The sequence below is a fragment of the Ailuropoda melanoleuca genome, chromosome 13 (genome assembly GCF_002007445.2).
Source record: "Ailuropoda melanoleuca isolate Jingjing chromosome 13, ASM200744v2, whole genome shotgun sequence".
Taxonomy (NCBI): domain Eukaryota; kingdom Metazoa; phylum Chordata; class Mammalia; order Carnivora; family Ursidae; genus Ailuropoda; species Ailuropoda melanoleuca.
This window is the reverse complement of record NC_048230.1, coordinates 81,054,809-81,075,944: the sequence shown is the minus strand read 5'-3', so window position 1 is coordinate 81,075,944 and position 21,136 is coordinate 81,054,809.

The following is a 21,136-nucleotide window of genomic DNA, read 5'->3' as shown; positions in this document are numbered from 1 at the left end:
AGTGGAATTCTGAACATCACTGAGAAAATTGTACAAGAAGACGGAGATTATCTAAGGAACTCACAGATAAAATTCTAGGTGGCTCTGCGCCAGAAAAAATAACCTGTTACAATTAAAAACAAGTTAAATCAAACTGTCTGGGCTTAATTGAAGTGACTCTGAAAGTTTCTTTTCAACAAACATGGTGCTTTCAGTATGTGAGAATGAAACTGTCCAGTCTCTTGAAACTAAGTGAAATTCCCACCTCTTCTGCAATTTAAGCAAGAGGGTATAAGGTTTCCTCTGAGTGGCATTAAGGCAGAAGGATGTTACAACGTAAGGAGGTCAATTCCAAGGGATTCTAAATGTCACCCAACTCATACTTAAGGAAATACCAATTTGTAGCCAACCAATATTGAATATTCTTTGGCAATTATGAGGGTTGATTGTATGAAAATGCTGCAGAACCAGCAGCATACAGGTGATTGCAAAACCTGGTGGTGACATCCTTCTAATACACATGCAAACACAATTGTTAAGTAATGTGTGAGAAAGCCAACTTAAGACGATTGGGAAAACAGTTTCCAAAAAAATCTAAGCAGACCTGAAACATCTACGCAGATAATCAATACCTATCATCCAAAAATCCCCATTGTTCTTCCTTCCAACTCATTTCTCTTCACTGCTTTCAAGTCCTCCATCATTTTAATCCAATGACATCTGTGCAAAGGAGGGGGAGAGTCAGAGACAATAAAGGATGGGGTGGAGGAAGGTAAAGCTCAATGACCCCCGGAATCAACCTTGAGACCAGATCTCCCTCAAGGCTTCCATTCATGCCACACCCCTTGGATTCTGAGAACATGCATGAACAGGCAGACAAACATTGGGGCAATAAATAAGCTAATACAGCTTTGTGGAGGAAATGAAGGGGGGTGAGAAAAAGCCATGTGTCTTCAAATCAGAGAAGCAAATTAACACAACTGTTCTGCCAATGCGTGCTTTCCTGCTGGCTGTCAGAAGTTATACCTCAGGCCTGAACTTGCCTGGACAAGGGTGGCTCTTGGTGGCTCAGCCTGTGTCCAAAGGATCTGTCTATTAGTCACAAATTTGTTCTCCATGTGTGTCTGAGAAAGAGCCATGATTCATCTTGACAACTGTCAGTACATTTCCTCAAATGGGAACAGGGAGAGATGAGCAACCTGGTGCCGGAAAAGAATACAAAAGAGCTAATGCCACTTCCCACAACACTTTCAAGGTTTGGACTAGAAGAGTTTATGTGGCAAGAACATTGGGGCAGGAGCAGCCCAGCAGAAAATGGCCATGTCAGCACACTTTCAAAGTCCTGCCATTCAGATATAAGAACAAACAATGTTAGCTCGGAATGTATTCCCATGAATAAAATGTTACGTTTCTCCATATTATTCTTTCTTACTTCATGTTTCAGCTCTTACTTCATGTTTCAAACAAATTTATTTTTGTTTCATAATTAATTTCATAATTCTGCATACCTAACTCTAATATTATACTTAGAAAAAATGTATACATACGACCCACAAATTCCACACTTAGAAATATTCCCAAGAGAACTGTAATATATGTTCACTAGAAGATAGGCAATAGAATGTTCAGAGCAGCATTATTCCTAATAGCCCTGAAGTGGAAACTGCCTAAACCCACATCAACAGTGTAAAGGATAAGTCAAGTATATTCATACAATGGATTACTACAGAGCAGTGAGAATGATATAGATGAATCCCATAAACATAACATTGAGCAAAAGAAGCCAGACCCTAAAGAGTAATGATTCATTTTATATAAAGACAAAAATAAGCAAAACCAAACTATGTTATTAGAAATCAGAAAACACGTTATACTTGACCAAGGAGGGAGCAGGAGGAAGAGTTCTAGGGAGCCGGAAAAGGACTGTTTCTTGAGCTGGGGGTTGGTGACATGTGTGTTCAGGCTGTAAAATGCGTCAAGCTATCTGCTTATGATATCTTCACTTGTCTGAATGTGAATCTGAATCTCACTTCAATAAAAAGCTAACACACACACACACACACACACACACACACACACACAAATAAACACCAAAAATACCTGGTAGGTCATCACTGTCAAGATTTGTAAACTTTAGAATGTGAATGTAGTGAGCAGTGCAAATAAAAAATACTGTAAGAATTCACCACATAAATCAGCTTGTCCCAATTGTCATATCAGTATAATAGAGGAAAATGTCATGTAGCATAAAGGATTAGTCCCCCCGCACTATTGTCTTTAAGTGTCCGACACCAATGAAGGTACATCTGAAGAATCACACAAATTCAGATGTGATGCATCAGACACATCCATGAAATGAGGGACAGAGTATGTGGCATAGAATACATTTCTCCCATGCTTTCCCAAGAAAAAGAAAATACATTTCTTATCATGTCTCTTTCTTCCATCCTCAGATCCCATTCCAAAGATAAAGCATAATGAGAGGAGACATCCTGTCAATAGAAAACTCATTTTGCCTAGACCCATAACAAATGGGTCAACTGAAACCCATAAATCATTGCCTAAGCCTTAGCCAAAGTTGATCAGAAATCTTTTCCCAAAAAGGAAATATTTCTTCTCTTAAAAGAGCAGCATCCTCTGGATAACAATAGAACTCCATAACCAAACATTTGCACTGGAATATGTTTCTGAAGAGACAGCTAATGGAGTTGCTAAAAGGCTTATAACTCCTCTGATAAGGAGTTCCAGAACCAGTGAATTGCATACATTTTTCTAAGTTCATATGACTAAAAACCACTTAAAAATTGAAACATATCCTTTTATGCAAAGCAAAAGATAAACATGTTAAATGGAAAAACCTCTAAATTATTTCATAATCAACATTCAACTGTAAAGACTACCTGGATTTGGGCACTAAGACATTAAGGACTTTTTTAATTCAAAGTGTGGTTCTTAGAGTTGGATGGGGAAGTTTGGTGGGAACATCTTAAAGTTCTTTAATATTTTAGCTCTTGATCAAGGCAAATCAAATGCAAATCATATGTACAGAGTTCATGTCAGTAAGTACTGTCTTCCAATACTGCCTAGTTACTATCCTAAAAAATAGCTAAAGGGGCACCTGGGTGGCTCGGTCAGCTAAACATCTGACTCTTGATTTCAGCTCAGGTTATGATCTCAGGGTTGTGAGATTGAGTCCCACATTGGACTCACGTTGGGCATGGAGCCTGCTTAAGATTCTCTCTCTCCATCTGCCCTCCCCCTCTAAAAAAAAAGAAAAGAAAAGAAGAAGAAGAAGGAGGAGGAGGAGAAGGAGAAGGAGGAGAAGAAGAAAAGAAATAGCTACAAAGGAACTTAAGAGAATGTCAACTCCAACTTTCTTGTTTTCTAGTTGAAATGGGAACTAGCTGGCTGAATAACTTACCTAAGATCACTTAGTAAACAGTGGCAGGGCAGGAATCAGAGCTAGGACTCCCAACCTCCAGTTAGTCTCAACTCCACTGCAGGACACTGTCTCACCTGTGAGCCTCTGGACTACTTCAATAGACCAGTGGTCCAAGGCAGGTGGTCCCCTCAGACTCCACTCAAGTGAAAATAGAGAATAATACTGACAGAACTAGACAGAGGGAGAACCACCACACCCCCAACCAGCAAACCAATGTACTACTTAGAAGCACAGACCTCTTTATTTACTGAAGATGGATATTTCAGGAATGTAACAAAGAACTGGTTTTTAGAAATCATAACAGGTTAATATTTTTTTTAAATGTCCACTTCTCAGCTTGGGATTCTGATATTGTGTGTGTGTGTGTGTGTGTGTGTGTGTATCCTGAAAGATAGAAAACATATACAAATACAAGTAAAATGGTATCATCCAGAATATATAACCACATAGCAGGACCCCCTCAGCTAACTATAGTTGTGAGCATGTTTCTCATGCTCTTTTCTTCTCCTGACACATGTCCAACAAGCAACCCAGCTTCCTTACTCAAGAAGAAAGGCCCGTCAGCAAGTGGCACTCAAACATGGAGGCCTGAAAGAAGATCCCACTCTCTGGAAATTGTGTTAAAGACATTTCACAACAAGATCAAGCGGCTTTCTCCTCCAGAGTTTATCAAGACTGATAGTAAAGCAAATGCAGTCTGTCTGTGACTCTCTCTCTCTCACACACACACATACACACGTTGTAGAGTGAGAGAAGGACAGAAGGATTCCTTGTGTGTCCTGTTTTATATATGTTAATTATTTGGCCTTAGAGTAAGGAGCCAGAATTCTGTGATTATTTTTTAAATGAACAAAAATCCATGTTGGAGCCTTTTACTCCAGAATCACTGCTTCCAGTAAATAACCTGTCACACAATTACAAACTCAACATATTTCTCTAATGTTTTCATTTCTACCAAGATGGACAAATCACTGATTAGAAACCTCCCTGTCTTCAGGGTTAAACCAAATTAATTTGATATTTGCATTACAGTAAGACAGCAGAGGCTAAGAGTTACAATACAGAAAGTATGGTTAGCATTCATAACTTTTATTTTTAGTTATAGCATTGTTCTCACAAGGGTTATTGTTCAGAAGCAAGTCTCCTGACTCATTTCACAAAACATATTACAGGAAATTATTTATAAGTTCCCTAAAGTTTATTTTATCAGTTACCTATTGCTGTAATGACTTAAAGGAATAACGATTTATTTAGCTTATGATCTGCAGGTCAGCAATTTAGGCTGGGTTCAGCTGGATCCTGCTTCTTATCTTGGCTGGGCTCCATCACGGTCTGTGATCCCTGCCGGTCATCTAGGTAGCTCCAAGTCTGGGAGTGTTGGCTGGCTGTTGGCTGAGCAATGGGAGTGATTAGGCCATGGGTCTCTCTCATTCTCCAGGGAATTAGCTGAATAAAATCAATGCAAGGCCTCTTAAGGCCAAGACTTTGAAGCATTTTGTCTATTCCTCTGCTTTCTATTGGTCGAAGCAAATCACAAATTCAGCCCAGAGTCAAGAGCTAGGGAAACAGATTATATGTCTTGAAGGGAGGAGGTGCAAAGGTCTCAATTCCCAGAGTGTAGATATAGAGGAGCTATTAATTGAGGCCAACAATACAATCTTTCACATTTTAGTCTCAGACAATGTACTTTCTTCAACAAATTATATCCAGTTAATTAAACAGCCTTGGAAATAAGATCCTAATGTTTATAAATACATAAATATATTTATACATTATACATTTATACTGAATAAATGTATATATTTATACCAAATATTACATTATAATATATATTTATACTGAAATAAAAACTGCTTTTCCTAGAAGCATTACATTAACAGACCTTGAGATTGCTGGAGGTAGAAAAGCTTTGCAAATTGTTTTATCTTCAGAGCTTCTAGTAGAGAACACTTAGTAGTCACTATATAAATTTCTATTGAAAGTTTTTATGTGAAATAAGTGGCAGACTCCTCTAAGCTAAACTCATATTCTATTTTCATATTCATATTCTATTTTCTACTTGTATCTTCCTACAAGGTCTTCTAATCTAAATATATGTATTAATAGTTTGTGATTAGGAGCTAATCTGTTTTGTCAATGTTATTAAATGTACTACATTAAATGAGTGCACTATGCATAGACAAATCTTATGGTTTTTCTGTTATATTCTCTTTTTTTTTTTTGCTCTATCAATGTCCCCGTGTTTTGACACTAATGTCAGGCTCCTTCTCCACTCTTTCATCATCCCTAAGTATTTCCAACAAAGCTTATAATGCAGTGAATCTAAACCTGGGCTGCACATTGCAATCACCTGGAAGCTTTAAAAATACTGATGCTGGACCCCACCCCTGACTTTCTGATTTGATTGGTCTGTAATGCAGCCTGAGAATTGGTGTTTTTAAGGCTCCCAGGTGATTGCAATGTGCAGCCGAAGTCATGAACCATCGGTTTCAGTCTTCACACATTACTTCGGAAAGACTTTTATGATACCACTACCACCTCCAACCGCTTGTCATATGCTCTAGTATCACACTTCTTCTTTCCTTCCTGGAAGTTATCAGAGCTGACAGCTGGGATCTTGTTTTTATGTCTTTATTTGACTGTTTCCTCTGGTTGTGCTCTCCATGGCAACACCTGCAAGTATAATGGTAGTCAGTACACAGTAGGCATTCGAAAATCACTGTTGCAGTATAATCACTTATAATGACTCTAATGCACCAAGAGCACACAATCTGTGAATTATAGCTTAGAATTATAGACATAGGACAGGGGTTCTTAAACTTTAGCCCAATCAGAATCACCTAAAGGGCTTCCTAACACACAACATGCTGGACCTCACCCCCAGAGTTTCTGATCAGTAGTTCTGGGAAAAGACCTGAGAATTTGCATTTCCAACAAGTTCCCAGTTGATGCTGCTGCTATTAGTCACAGGATCATGGACTACAGACTTTTGTCAAGAAGCAGCAAAGCACAGTGATAAAAAGTATGGCCTGTAGCATGAGACTGCCTGGTTTAAGCCCCAGCCCTGCTATTGATTAACTATATGATAATGGCAAAGATGCTTAACTTCCTAACCGCCTCAGCTTCTTTATCTGCAAAATGAAAAAAAAAGAACTTGCCTCCTCAACTTGTTATAAAGATTAAATGAGTTCATATTTGTAAAATGCTTGGAAAAGGACTAGACAGGTAGGAGGCACTGCATAACTTAAATACATTCACAAATTATGCTTTTAATGGAGGCATATTGATAATATTCCTCAAACTGACTTAAAATGTTAGTTCTACATTTGAAAATTAAAACAAACCACACATGGAATGCCTGGGTGGCTCAGTTAAGCGTCTGTTTTGGGCTCAGGTCATGATCCTAGGGTCCTGGAATCAAGTCCTGTAGCCAGGCTCCTTGCTAAGTGGGGAGCCTGCTTCTCCCTCTGCCTGCTGCTCCCTCTGCTTGTACTCTCTCTCTCTGACAAATAAATACAATCTTAAACACACACACACACACACACACACACACACACACACACAAAGAATCACTAATGGCATCCCAATCTCAAAGCATGATACATCAGATTAATCATCATAATAAATGCCATTAAGTGATTGTCCAGTCTGTGCTAATGCTTTAGAAGTATGTCTTATTTTATCTTCCCAAATATGAAGTGTTTTTGGACTCAATTAACATATAAAGAAACTGAGACTCAGAAAGGTAATGACATTTTAGTGAGCCAGCAAAATTCTACAATTAAGGTACTAAGAATTTCTTCTAAAAAAAGAAAAAAAAAGAATATCTCTGGAAGTGAACAAAAAGAAAAAGAATTAGATCATGTATAATTCAGGACTCTCAATAATAAGAAAATCCTTTAACTGGCTAACTCCTGTGTCTAAAAATTACAAGATACACTGTTTAAACTACAGCTGGATCTAGGGGTTCAAATCCATCTATTTATTCTGGATTCGTGTCCTCTTCCATTTTCTATTGTTCTCATTTTCTTCCACCTCTTCTTCTACTGCCTTCTCTCTTGGGCTCTTGTCTCTGTGTTAGCTTCACTCTCAAGTAAGCCTTTACAAGGTGACCCCCAACAGATCAAAGCTAATACCATCTTCATGGGGAACAGTCCCACAGAGTTTTCCTCTTCACAGTTCAAGTAAAAGTTCTGGAATTGAATCTCAGCTAAGCTGAATCATATACCTGTCCCAAACCAATCACTGTTGCTGAGGGTACAGAACATGCTAATTCATCTGGCCTGGGACACATGTCTACCCCTAGTGCTGCAGAAGTATCCCTCTCAATTAGACCAAAGGATGGATATTGAAGAAGTTTGATTCTCCAAAGTAAAATCAAAGAATTGTTAGCAAAAGAAGGAAAACAGATGTTGATTCTTGAATCAACTGTTCCTCACTAGGTCTACTGCTTTCTGGGCTGGAAGTCCGACCATCTGGTCTGGTCTCTTCTTCTCTGTATGACCAAGTTATATTGACTTTGTCAAGCCTATTGATCTCTCTTGGTTTTATTCTCTTCATCTATTACTGAAGAAGTGGACTTGGAATTCCAGGCTTTCTCTTATCAGCAAAATTCAGAGGTTTTCACGTATACATGTCTTGTCAACCCAACTTGACTAACCAAATCCAATCCCTTTTTAAAATTCTCATTGAAAGAACCTAAATGGACCTGGAAATCATGCAGCCAAGGAAGTAGGAAGATGAATTTGGTAGGTGAATTTGTAAGAGGAATAAGGGTAGCAACAATGGCATCATGTTTATCTTCAGTATGTGAGTGCTAAGCAAAAAATAGGGACACCAAGCTAGCAGTATAAAGAAAGGCTAGAGGAGACCAGGGAAAAGATGGGTCAGCTGAGAAAAAGCTTCTAGGATAAAGAGGTATTTGAGCTGAATTTTAAAGGAAAAGTGGGGGGTTGTTGTATAAATGGAAATGGAGAGGTATTTCTGGCAAAAGGAATGGCATGAACCATGAGGCATAAAGGTATATAGCATGGCCAGAATTAGATCTTGTGAGGTTGAGGGGTTGGGGAGCGACTCAGCTGAAAGGTAAACTAAGGAAAAACTGTAGAAGGCTTAGCATGCCGTGTTAGGAAGCTTTGGCTATCTTCTGTTGTGAGGGCTGAGAAGACAGAAGGCAAGATGGCAAGAAAGCAGGTAGCTAGCAAGAAGATCAGGTCAACACTGGGCATAGAGTGTCCAATATAATCCTCAGTATAGTCCTGCTGAAATAGCCATTATCCCTATTTTACAGATGGGAAAACTGAGGCTTGGTTGGGGTTGAATAATATGCCTAATCAGTGGTGCATTAGAAGTGTGTTGATTGAGCTGGAGCTTCTACACAGATTATCTGATGAGTTCAAAGCTAGTATTTCTTCCACTCTGCCCCTGGTATCCCACCTTTCATCCCAGAAGAGTCCTGTTAAGACTGAATTTAGCTCTCCACAAGTAGGAATTCAGATGTGATTGGCTGAAACAGCTCTCTTCTTAGTGTCATCCATAACACTCCCAGTGTTTTTAGCAGTTAACCATGGCATTCTTCTCCAATCAGCCCAATAGGAATTATTTTTAACTCATGATAATGTGATGTTTGCAAAACTTGGTTAGTTACTAAGAGAGGAACACTTGGAAATTTCACAAAGTGTCTAACTGGTTACTTCTGCAAACAAGTCACTGAGTGAGGTTTCTGGAAAGAGGACAGACTGTCTCCAAGAACAAGTATAACTCCAAATATAGAAATATATTTAAATCAAGTAACTTTTGTAATTGGACCAATGGACATAGGACACTGTGTAAGCTTGCCACAAAACATTATTAGGGAAAACTTTCCCAACTCTGTCAAGCTCACAATTGCTTGGATTGCCTAGAAATTAGATTTAAAGTCAGGAATTAAAGACAATAATCTTGTCACAGCCCTGTGTATCATACTGATTGACTATCAGTTTTGAAAATTAGCCTAACAGACTCATCTCTACTTTTCCTTTAATTAGAAATCAAAATCAAGAGGGAAAACAGGTAATTCAATTTTCCTTACAGAATGTCATCTTGTCACCTACATCTGCATTGTCAGGCCAAGTAATGCCAGGTAACACCATGAGTTTCCATCTTTCCCATTTCAAAAGATACAATGAACAGAAGCCTGTCTGAAGCCATTCTTTAAAAAGAGAGTCCTGCAACTAATGTGTTGACTCTGTATTTCTCAAAAGAATTGCAATTATCACCACAGTAAAATTTGATGTCTTAGCTCCAAGGATCTCATTTAGAAACTGTACTTCAGTTTGAGACATTTTATGAAACCACTGAAAAGTTTGCAATATAGTCAAAGTATAAGAACCTATAAAAGATTATGTAATCACTATGACTTGTATACGAAGTGTTGGTTTTGGATTGCTAACAAATGTTCAAACTCCCTTAGGAAAAAAAAAAAAAGAATGAAAAAGAAAAACAAATTGTGGGGCCAAGAGGATGAGTGGATTGAGTGTCAGCGTTTATGTTCAAGCAGTGTGGATTGGCTCCAGCCTGAGGTTAACTTAGAATTAAAATGGAACTGGTGGTCTTAACTTGGCAGACAAGAGGTTATAACAAATCTATGACCACATACATACAGACACCACGGTCGCCAGCTAAACCGCACACATGTGGCACACTCAGCTTCAGTGAGGCAGTTACCAACAAAACTGAGATCCTTTTTCTTCCCTTTTTAGAAAACAGAGAAAACCTTATCCCTTTACACAGCAGTTAAAAGAACCTATATCATATCAACAGATTAAACTGTCTTCTACCTGGAATTTAAATTAACATTATTAATAGCTGGAGAAAGTTCATCCTCAGTAAAAAGCAAACTATCTCTCATCAACCAATCATTTATCTTCCTACCAAAATGATAGTGAGCTTAAAAAAAAATGCAGTATCTTCCTCCATGCTCATAATGAAGACCTCTCTGCTTTTCTTGAATCTAATGAATGAGCATGTTTCACACCCTCTTGGTATTCATTTTGGGAAGTCAAACTCACTGGCTGTTACCAAAGCAATCAAGATTCAAGATGCCACTAGTTAAAGCTTCAAAGAGGCAAACCACATGTAGACATCAGTGGATTGCTGAGCATCCCCCAGAAGTTAAGAAGAGAAGGAACAGCTCCACTATGAAGGAGAGGCCAAGGTAAAGAGTGGAGATAAGATCTATCATGGTAGGCTGCCAATGTGTTCACACGGTGGGTCCCAAGTTATGGTGAACCTTAAGAATTAGTGCTTGTATCCAGAGAACAAATAACTGTAACATGGAGAAGAAAGTGGGCTCCAAGTTTTTAACAAAGCTGAATGGGATATCACACTCTACCAAAATGAGGGTGAGGTAATTATGAAATGTTTGGAGGGTGGTCTCACCTGTGTTCTGTCAAAATTCTATTGGGTTTAAGGGGTTCCCCTGGATCATGAAAATATCAGTTATCTATTGCTGCATAACAAACTACCCCAAACTAAAACACCAAACTAAATTATTACTTATAAGATTATGAGTCATGTAGGCTGCAGCCTTGCTGATCTGGGCCAAACTCAGCTGATGTTGGCAGGATTCATTCATGGTGAGTCAGCTGGAGGCTGGCTAGCTAAAATGATATTAGTCTGTGATAGTTGTAGGCTGGGGCAATGAAGGTGATTAAGCCACATATTTCCATCCTCTAGCAAGTTAGTCTTGACTAGGTCTCATGGACTAACAATGTTCCAAAAGAGTGAGCAGAAGCATCCAAATCCTCTTGAGGCCCAGGCTTTACTTTTGCTGTATTTGATTGGCCAAAACTAGTCAAGACCAGGAGCAGAGAAATAAACTCTGCCTCTTGATGGGAGTTGCTACCAAGGTTCATTGCAAGGGACAGGTTAAAGAAAAAGGAAAACTTGAAGCCATTTTTGCAATCAATCCACCACATCCATCTACTCAGTGGCTAATGTTAGGAGTGAACATTCTTACTTCAAATTCCCAGACTTTTTCTGCTACCCCACACTAAGTTACATACACTCCAGCCCATATTTGATCTAACAGACATCAAGAAATACTAAGCATGGCTGCTTTTGAGTTGTAACTTCTGACTTATTATAAGCTCTTACTGTTTCATTGCTGCATGACTTCGTGGAAATTACTTAATCTGTGACCTGTTTTCTCATTTTTAAGATGGAGTTAATCATAGAGCCTAACTCACAAGGCTACTGTTGAGAACTAAATAATATACATGAAGCTTTGAAAAAGAGACTGATATTTAAAGTGATTAAAATATCACCATCATTATTAACAATATTGACACAAAAAATTCTGATCCCTCTTTTTTTCCCTATTCATATCCCTTTCTATTACAAGGTCCTGGAACACAGAAGTTTCTCCCATGCAACATCAAATTGACCCTTTTCTCTTGTCCTGGACCTCTCCCACATTAGTGGAAGATAGGTCAGCCTTCTCCTATGATGACAATTTTCTGGACAGAGACATTAGTGCACTTAAATTTCCAAGTCGACCTTCAGGCCTGGGGGCTGCCTGCCAAGAGCTTCCTGCCACTTCCCGTAGCCTGAACTCTAAGAGTCTGGGGTTTGCCTTGTTAAAATGTGGTATAGGCTGGGATTCCTCAGGCCTGGAGCTATGCTGGGGCCAAGACATTTGTGGCCTACACTGGCTCAGAAATCTGTCCTGATTTGCTGCTACTGAGAATCTGTGTGTCTATATACAAACACAAGTGGGTGGGTCTTGTACAAGTACAAACTCACGAAAGTTCATGATTTGAGAAAAGACTACTGTACACATACTGCTATGAGAGCAATAGTAATCAGGAGGTCTTCTTCCCTATGTAGATTTTTCCAGAATAACATTATCTTAAAATCATAAACAACCTCTGATAGAGTGGGTATAGAAACAAAGTTTTATTTGTCTTTTGCTCTTCTCTAGGATAATACAACAATTGCATGAATAACTACCTCATAAACACTACTGTCCATATAAATGTATATACTGATAATGCCTAAAAAGGTGTATCTCTTACTTTTCTCTTTAATATTCTTAATAGTTCTAACAATTTTTTAAAGATTTTATATATTTATTTGAGAGAGAGAGCATACAAGCAAGGAAAAGGGCAGAGGGAGAGGGAGAAGCAGACTCCCCACTGAGCATGGAGCCTGATGGAGGGCTCAATCTCAGGACCCTGAGATCATTACCTGAGCCAAAGTCAGGTGCTTAACCAACTGAGCCACCCAGGCACCCCAATAATTCTAATAATTCTTAATATTCTAATAAATAATATTCTCTCACTTATTTAATTCAAAGGAAGCTTCAAAGAGATCATTCTGGACCCTTGCTACTCAAAATGTGGTCTGCTGATCAGTAGAATCAGCCTCACCCAAGAACCTGTTAGACCTACCCCAGACCTACAAGACCAGAATCTGTCTTTTAGCAAGTCCTCTGATTCTGATGCACATTAAAATGTGAAGAGTGCTAGGGGTAGGCCAGTACTTCTTAAATATCAGAAAGCTATATAATCATCTAGAACACTTGACACAGATTTTTGGGCCCTACCCTAGGGATTTTTATTCAGTAGATCTGGGGAAAGGCCCAAGATACTGCATTTTTAACACTATCCCAGATGCTGCAGATGCTACTGGCTCAGGAACCACTTTGTGTAGCAGCTGTAGAAAATGGTGGGTACGGGTGATAACTAAATTGTCCAGTACCTCAACAATTATGTAGAGATTAAGACCAGATCTCAGTCTCTGAGTTTCCTTCCCAGAGCACTTTCTGATTGTGACACTGCTTTCAAAGGGATTCTCTGTCTTTTTTTCTCCTCTCACACAACTTCCATATTCCCTGTCACTGTATGACCTACAGCCTTCTTTCCAATTTCCGACAGTTCCATTTCCTTAACCATTTCAAACATAAATTTCATTTTATCCTCTGATTTTTTCAAATCCTGGCAGAGGGCTGAAACAAGTTGCTCAAATAACGTTTACTGAATTGAACCCTCTTTCCTACGTCTTTCTCTTTCCTAAGTTCCCCTCCTTAGACCTTCTTACTCCAGGCAGTCATTGCCGTCCTCAGAGTCAGCTCTACTACCTAGATCTCTAGCATCAACCCAATTTATGCCTACTTTTACTCCTAATACATCTTCTCTTTTTGTACCACCCACACTAACAGCTCTTTCTCCTATACTTTACCTCCAAGCTACTCAGTCCCTCAGTAAACATGAAGTAGTAAGTGGAAGAGGGAAAAAAATAACTTGACTTTGAAACAAATAATTAAGTCTGAGGAAAGCAAACAGAAGCAAGAGCCGAGGCATTAAATCACTTTCCATTTGGCCTTTTTCTTCTTCTTTTTTTTAAAAGATTTATTTGAGAGAGAAAGAGTGCACATATACACATGCTAGTCAGGCGAGGGGCAGAGGGAGAGAATCTTCAAGCAAACTCCCAGCTGAGTGAGGGGCCAGATGCAGGACTCGATCTCATGACCCACGAGATCATGACCTGAGCCAAAACTAAGAGTGGGACGCTTAACCAACTAAACCACCCAGGCTCTCCTCCATTTGGACCTTTGCTAATACTGGCCACTCAACACCTAACGCACAGTTCAGATGAAAACTTAAAGTTGAATAAAGCGCCACTTATAAGGATATATGTCCAATAATAACTATTTAAGGATTTGTAATTAAAAGATACAGAGAGTTTAAGTTTTTTAAAAAAGGCAGGATTTCAAAATCCTTTTTTCTTTTTTTTAATTTTAAATTTTTATTATGTTAGTCACCATACAGTACATCATTAGTTTTTGATGTAATGTTCCATGATTCATTGTTTGCGTATAACACCCAGTGCTCCATGCAATACATGCCCTCCCTAATACCCATCAACGTACTAGCCCATCCCACACCCCCCTAAAACCCTGAATCTTTCAAAATCCTTTGATGTATGCTGGATGAATTCCCAAACTGACCAAGTAGTTCTAATTGGTTAAGCAAGTGCCGCCTTCCTCCCTCAGTGCTGTGTTTCCTCTCCTAAAAAAACACTTACTCTCCCAAAGAAAAAAAGCTTTGAGTAGAGTTGCCAGGTGCAGCAAAAAAAAAAAAAAAAAAAAGGAAAAGGAAGGAAAAGAAAAGAAAGAAATAAAAAAGAAAAGAAAAGAAATAAAAGAAAAGAAAAATACAGACGAGTAAAATTTTAATTTCAGATAAACAATGAAGAAGTTTTATTTTTAAAATATCCCTATTCCTATTCCTATAAGTACTTATAATAATGTACTATAAATATTGAAAACTTTTATAGTATACTAGAAAATTATTTGTTGTTTATTTGAAATTCAAATGTAACCAGCAGTCCTGTATTTTTTCTGGTTTGTAATTTCAGAAAATTAAAAGCCATGCAAAATTCTACCAGGAATGAAAACAGGCAAGTAACAGAGTAGGAGAAGGAACTTGAAATAAAAATAGCTGGCAAAGGACTGATATCCAAAACATATAAAGAATGCCTCCAAATCAATAAAAAAGAGGGAACACGTTTTTTTAAAAGGGAAAATGACTGGAATGGGCATTTCTCAAAAGAGGATATATAAGTAGCCAGGTCAAAAGGTGCTCAATTTCACAATTCATCAGGGAAATGAAAATTAAAACCCCAGTGAGATTCCATGTACACTACCAGAATGAACAAATTACATTGAGTGTTGGTGAAAAATTAGAGAAACTAGACCCTCATCCTCTGAGGGTGAGAGCATAAGCCTGCAACCATGCCAACCATCTGACAGTACGATTAAAACTGAACATACGCATATCCTATGGCCCCGCCATCCTACTCCTAGGTGCACACCCAGTGTACATCTGTTCACTAAAGACATGTTCACAAATATTCATAAAGCATTAATGAAAACAGTCACAACTAGAAGTAGTATCTACCAAATATCTACCAGGAATAACATAGATAACAAATTATGACATATTTAAATAATTTACTATTTAGCAATAAGAATGTACAATCTACAATAATATACTGCAATATGGATCAGTATTATTAAAATTTTTTTGAGCAGCAGAAGCCAGACACAGAAAAGCACATACTCTCTATTATTCATTTACATATTATATAAAGTTCAAAAGCAGGAAAAATAGTCTTTGGTGCATAATCATAATAGTGTTTAACCTCGGACAGATGGTGACTGGATAGGGGCATGGGGACTTCAGAGGCTGGCCATGCTCTGTTTCTTCATTCCAGTAATGGTTTGTAATTGTTTTGTGAAAGTCCTGGGGTTGTATACGTAACATCTGTAGCCTTTGCCAAATATGTTATACTTCAATGAGATACACATTAAAACCTCTGAAAGAAGTTACCATGAAAAAGACTGTTACCCTCTGACCACAATCATGTTTGTATAAGAGCAATCAATATCATTATCATCAGAGCCATCGTCACCATAATCATATACCCTATTATGTAAGAATTTGCTATGGGCTAAGCTAGGTTCTTGATATTTTGCTCACATCACCTCATTTGACCTTTTTAATCTTCATAAAAACACTACCCGGCAGAATTATTCTTCCACTTTTACAGATGAAGAAACATAGGCTAAAAGAGGATTGGTAGCTTGTCAAGGGAAACATAGTTTTTAAATGGCAGAGGCAAATTTTTAAACCAGGATCTGATTCTAAAGCAGGCGCCCTTTTCTCTGAGGGCAGCCATACTGAATCTACAGGTAGAGACTGTAAATTCCAAAGGGGAAGAGGTTTAAATTTCTTCCCTAAACTGGCTTTCTGAGTCCTAAGGTAACATAAACCCTCAAATTTCAGTCCCCCTTTTGTGTTAAGAAACACTCGTCTGAATTCTGGATTTAATTAAATTACCTAGAATTAATTCATGATTCCTAAAATCAATTCCAGGTAAAAGGAAGAAGGAAATGTAAATTTCTTTTTAGTATCTCAGTTATTCTCCAAATATTTAAGGAAAAACAAAAACAAAACAGACTTTGACACTCAAGCAACATAGCCTCCTATATAGTTCCCACAAACACATTCACTTTACAAGTTGCATTCACATGTCCATAACAAGTTTTTCTTGCCAGCGCTTTTCAAACTTTAAGCAAGAATCATCTGGAAAGCTTGTTTGAACAGATTTCTGGGCCCCACCCCCAAGATTCTGATTCAATAACTTTGAGGTGAGCCTGAGAATGTGCATTCTTTACAAGCCCCCAGGTGATACTGATGCTATTGGTCATCGGACCACACTTGGACTAGTACTGCTTTATGCCAAGACAGACAACATGGAAGAAATGCACACAACTGCTTTGTTTGGGGACTGATTGTTCTGACTTTGTCACTAACATTTACAGCTACTATATCTCAGGCTAGGTCCATGTGATAGTTTAAGAGATCAACTGGCCTCCCCATTCCTACCCTCAAGGTCTGTCTTGATCATTAGCGCCCTTTGTCTTTATCATCATTAGTGTCACTGTCATCCATTCTGTCTATTGGCCAGGAAGATTCCTGAAAGCCTGGATTCTGCCTGTCCTTTGCTCTCCTGTGAACTGCAAGCTCTCCAGGATCCAAATTTTCCACATGATGTGCATATTTGCTACATTTTAGTTTGCTTTGTGCCAAAGGTAAAAAAATAAAATAAAATTACAGATCTGTAGGAAGTAAAGTCATCTCTTAGAATTTTGTTGTGGTTTATTAATTAATTTTGCTTTGCTTTTTTCCTAATCTGGGTATTTTAAAAAGAGAATAAACTCACTATACTACATTGCAGATGAAGGACCCCAAGGAGTCCTGAAGTAATTCACAACACCTCTCTTGTTTTCCACTCTTCTTCAGAAAGCCCAAAGCAGTTTCTCTCCATGGATCCTCAGCTCAAGTCTCTCCCCAAGAGTTCTGAGGCATTCTTTAGGACACCAGCTTTGTTGAGGGATGCATAGGATTAGCTTCCTTACATCAAGCAGTCAATCACATAATCTGGAAAGCGTTGGGCTATAGGAAGCAAGACTCTGACTCTGCCTTAATAACTCATAGCCAGTTTATAAATTCAAGGCATTAAATGGGGCAGGGCCAGGGTGGGGGGATGGATGGAATCACTAGATCCCTGATGTGGCTCCTAGCTAGCTATGTCACTCTTGGGAAGGCCACTTTACTTCCCTTCCCCTTCAGTTGTAAAACAGGGACCATTTTAAGTGATCCCCAAGATCCTCCTTCTCTAAGAGTCTGCAAAACCATGAACCAATAGAGAAGACCAAAGAAAACACCCTCCTTTCCAACTTGGCACAAGTGGAAGTTTTACTCTAGGGAAACAGACTCTCATGATGTGTAGGTCACAGAGAAAAGTCAAGCAAATAAAAGGACAGGGAAAAAAGAAATCAGGGACAGAAAAGGCATGTGCAATGCACGACAAGAAGAGAAAGTGCTGCTTTTCTTTTTCTCCCTTTGAGGTTGATAGAGAAAAAAGCGGTAAAATCCAAATTCCAACAATATCAACCAGAAATGAGTCTGTTTTTCAGATTCTGTTGCTACAGTAGCAAAAGAAAGTAGCCAGCTCCTTCCCAGGGGCTCCTGGGTAGGGAGCATCCATCAAATCACAGACACGCCCTCTATTCAAATTCGATTTGGCTAAAATGACTTTTTTATGAGAATTCATGAGAAAATGGTTGACTTCCAGCCCTTATGTTATCAGAGTTGTTTGACATTGAATTACATGGGCCCAGACTATAAATCTTGACTTCAGGCTCACATGCGAGGCATTTGATGTGTCTGGGAACCTGCTGAAGAAAGAAATTAGCTGTAAAACAAAGTAAAATGCCTGTTCCCATGGGAAGACTCGGCAGGACTGCTAATAGATCATGTGTTCGTTTGGAAGACACTTGTTCCTTTGGTCAAACAGCAACTAATATTTTTGCTTTCCACTGCCTTGAACAGGAAATATGGTGCTAAGGGCCGACAGACAGGGCAAGGCATCAGATTAATTACACGGTCAGTAAACATTTGCTCACCCATGTTTCCTAACGGTCTAAACACTTCCTGGTTAGAGATCAGGGATGCCACTGGCTTCTGTTAACTATTTTACTCTTGTATAAATGTCTGGGAAGATGGAGTACATTTTCAGGGAGCCCCACAAAGAGAGGATGATGGGGGCACAGAGGACTCAGAACTGTTGAAAGCCACCCCTGCTTGCAACCTGTGCTGTGGATGCCACAGTCCACTGCCCTCACAAGGACAGAGCATCTGGAAACTCAGGGGGAGAGACTCAATAAGGTGATGTGATGTCATTTGGAAATTTTCTTTCCCCTCTGGGGGATAGATTTTTTTTTTTTTTTGAGACAGAGAGACAGCATGCACAGATGTGACCAGGGAGGGGGACAGAGGGAGAGAGAGAATCCCAAGCAGACTCCCCGCTGAGTGGCAAGCCAGACATGGGGTTCAATCCCACAACCCTGAGATCATGACCCCAGATGAAATCAAGGGTCGGATGCTTAACCGGCTGAGTCACCCAGGTGCCCCTGGGGGATAGATATTAAATGGAACTTGAGATTCTTTCTAAAGAAGAGAAAAGGCAAAGCATTCTGGGAAAGATAGATGGTAACCACATCAGAACACTTGCCATCTACTCTACTCTACTTGGAAATCTCTTCTCTAGGGCAACTGCAAATAATGGATAAAGACCATGCCTGCCTGGAGCTGTTCTTTAAAGCAATGTTTCTCCAAGTGTGACCCTGGACCAACAGTCCAGGCATCCCCTGGAAACTTGTTAAAATGCAGAATCTCAGGCCCCACCACAGACCTGCTCAATAGGAAACCCTTGGGGTAGGGCTACCAATCTGAATTACAACAAATTTTCCTGGTGACTCTGATACCACTAAAGTTTAAGAATCCCTGACATAAAAGGATCCTCATATACCTGCTATAAAGATGCCAACCAAGACCTAGACTCAAGTTCTCTGCTGTAATCTATAAGGTCCTTATGATCTGGCCCAACCCACGGGTTGAAGTCATAAATGCCAGCTATACATACCTCTACTAGGTCCAGTTTATTCCCTCTTTGAGGACTTTGCCTGGAAACTTCTCGTGTCTGGCTCATTAGCTCATTCAGTTTCCCATTTAAATGTCGCATTTTTCATAAAGTAGTTCCCTACCACAGACACCCTTTTAAGTATCTGCCAACAGACACTGTCCAGCATTGTCCATGTAGCAACTTTCCAACACTGGAGATAACTATATGGCTTTGTTTCTATGTTGATGGCCCATTCTTCCCGGAGTAGAATATAAAACTCTGTAAGAGTTCTTTATGCCCACTATACACTATGTCTAATATATACCCTCTACACTTCTAAAAAGTGTAGCATCCATGCCCTCTCCTCCCACCCCTTCTCAAAATCTATTTGTCATTTATACCTTAATAAAGCTGGTGAAAACTCTGTTCTTATACATTCTAAGTTAAAAATCAATATAAATGAAAAGTAGACAAAGCATTTACATCAAGAGAAATGAAAAACTATTAAAATTCCAGGCATCATTCAATAAGTACTATGTGCCTTTTAGATGCCAGGGAGGGTCAAAAGGGTCCCCCAAGATAGCACACTTTAAAGGGGCATCTAAAGAAGGGCCTATAATGTTTTCCAATAGATGAGCTCTGATTTAGATGTAGTTCCTTTTTCCTTTACCATAAGCAGAAGACCATCTTTCTATAAGAAATTTTATCTTTAATGAGGTGATAAGAAAGTCATCAAAATTCAGTGCCTAAACTAACTTACTCTCTACCTAATTGTGTCTTCGTATTTTTTTCTCCCTATCTTCATCTATCTTTCTCAAAACTCAACATAGAAGCAGAAACTTGAACATGAAGAGGTGTGCATCTAAACAAGCCTTACATGACCCTGAAGATCCAGAAGCTTCTTCACAATGTAGCAGGTTATTTTATTGGTCTTTCAGCAAAAGATGCCTGAATCTTACTTTTGCCTCTATAATGGCTTAAATGCTTCCAAGAGGCATTAGAGTCACTCGCTCCCTGTAGAGATGGAAGAATAACATAGATGACAGTGCATTTAGTAAGAGGCAGACAGTGCCCGTGGTTGCTCCATTACTCTGTCATCAGAGATATCAGCACTAGGTTGGGCGCTGAGCATTAGCCCATGTAGCCTGATATGAGTTCATGGAGCTGGAATTCAAAACACTAACCAGCTGTGGGAACCCAGTGAGAAGCCTGTCACACTGAATGGTATCCAGATTAGAGCTGTGAGAATTTGGGAAAACCCTTCTTACTAAGTAAGTTTACTTCAGTTTTCTTTCTTATTTAAATCTTCAACGTTTGCTAGAATCCTGAACCTATAGCCATACATTTGAATAATGGAAAAAGACAACCTGAAAAATATTTTTTGAGACAATCATGGAAATTGTAATAGTGACTGGATATTTGATGACCTTGTAATTATAATTTTTAGGTGTGATAATAGCATTTGGTTTATGTAGCAAAATACCCATAACTCTTTAGAGATGTGTGCTGAGAGGAATGTAGGGGTGGAATGAAATGACGTCTGGAATTTGCTTTAAAATAATTCAGGGGAAAAAAAGAAGGAAAGGAAAAGATTAAATTGTTGGACATGGGTTGGGTCATGGCAGATCAATAGAATATTCTCTCTCCTTGTAAAAGTATGTTTGAAAATAAGCATAAAATTTTATGATAATAAAGGAAAAG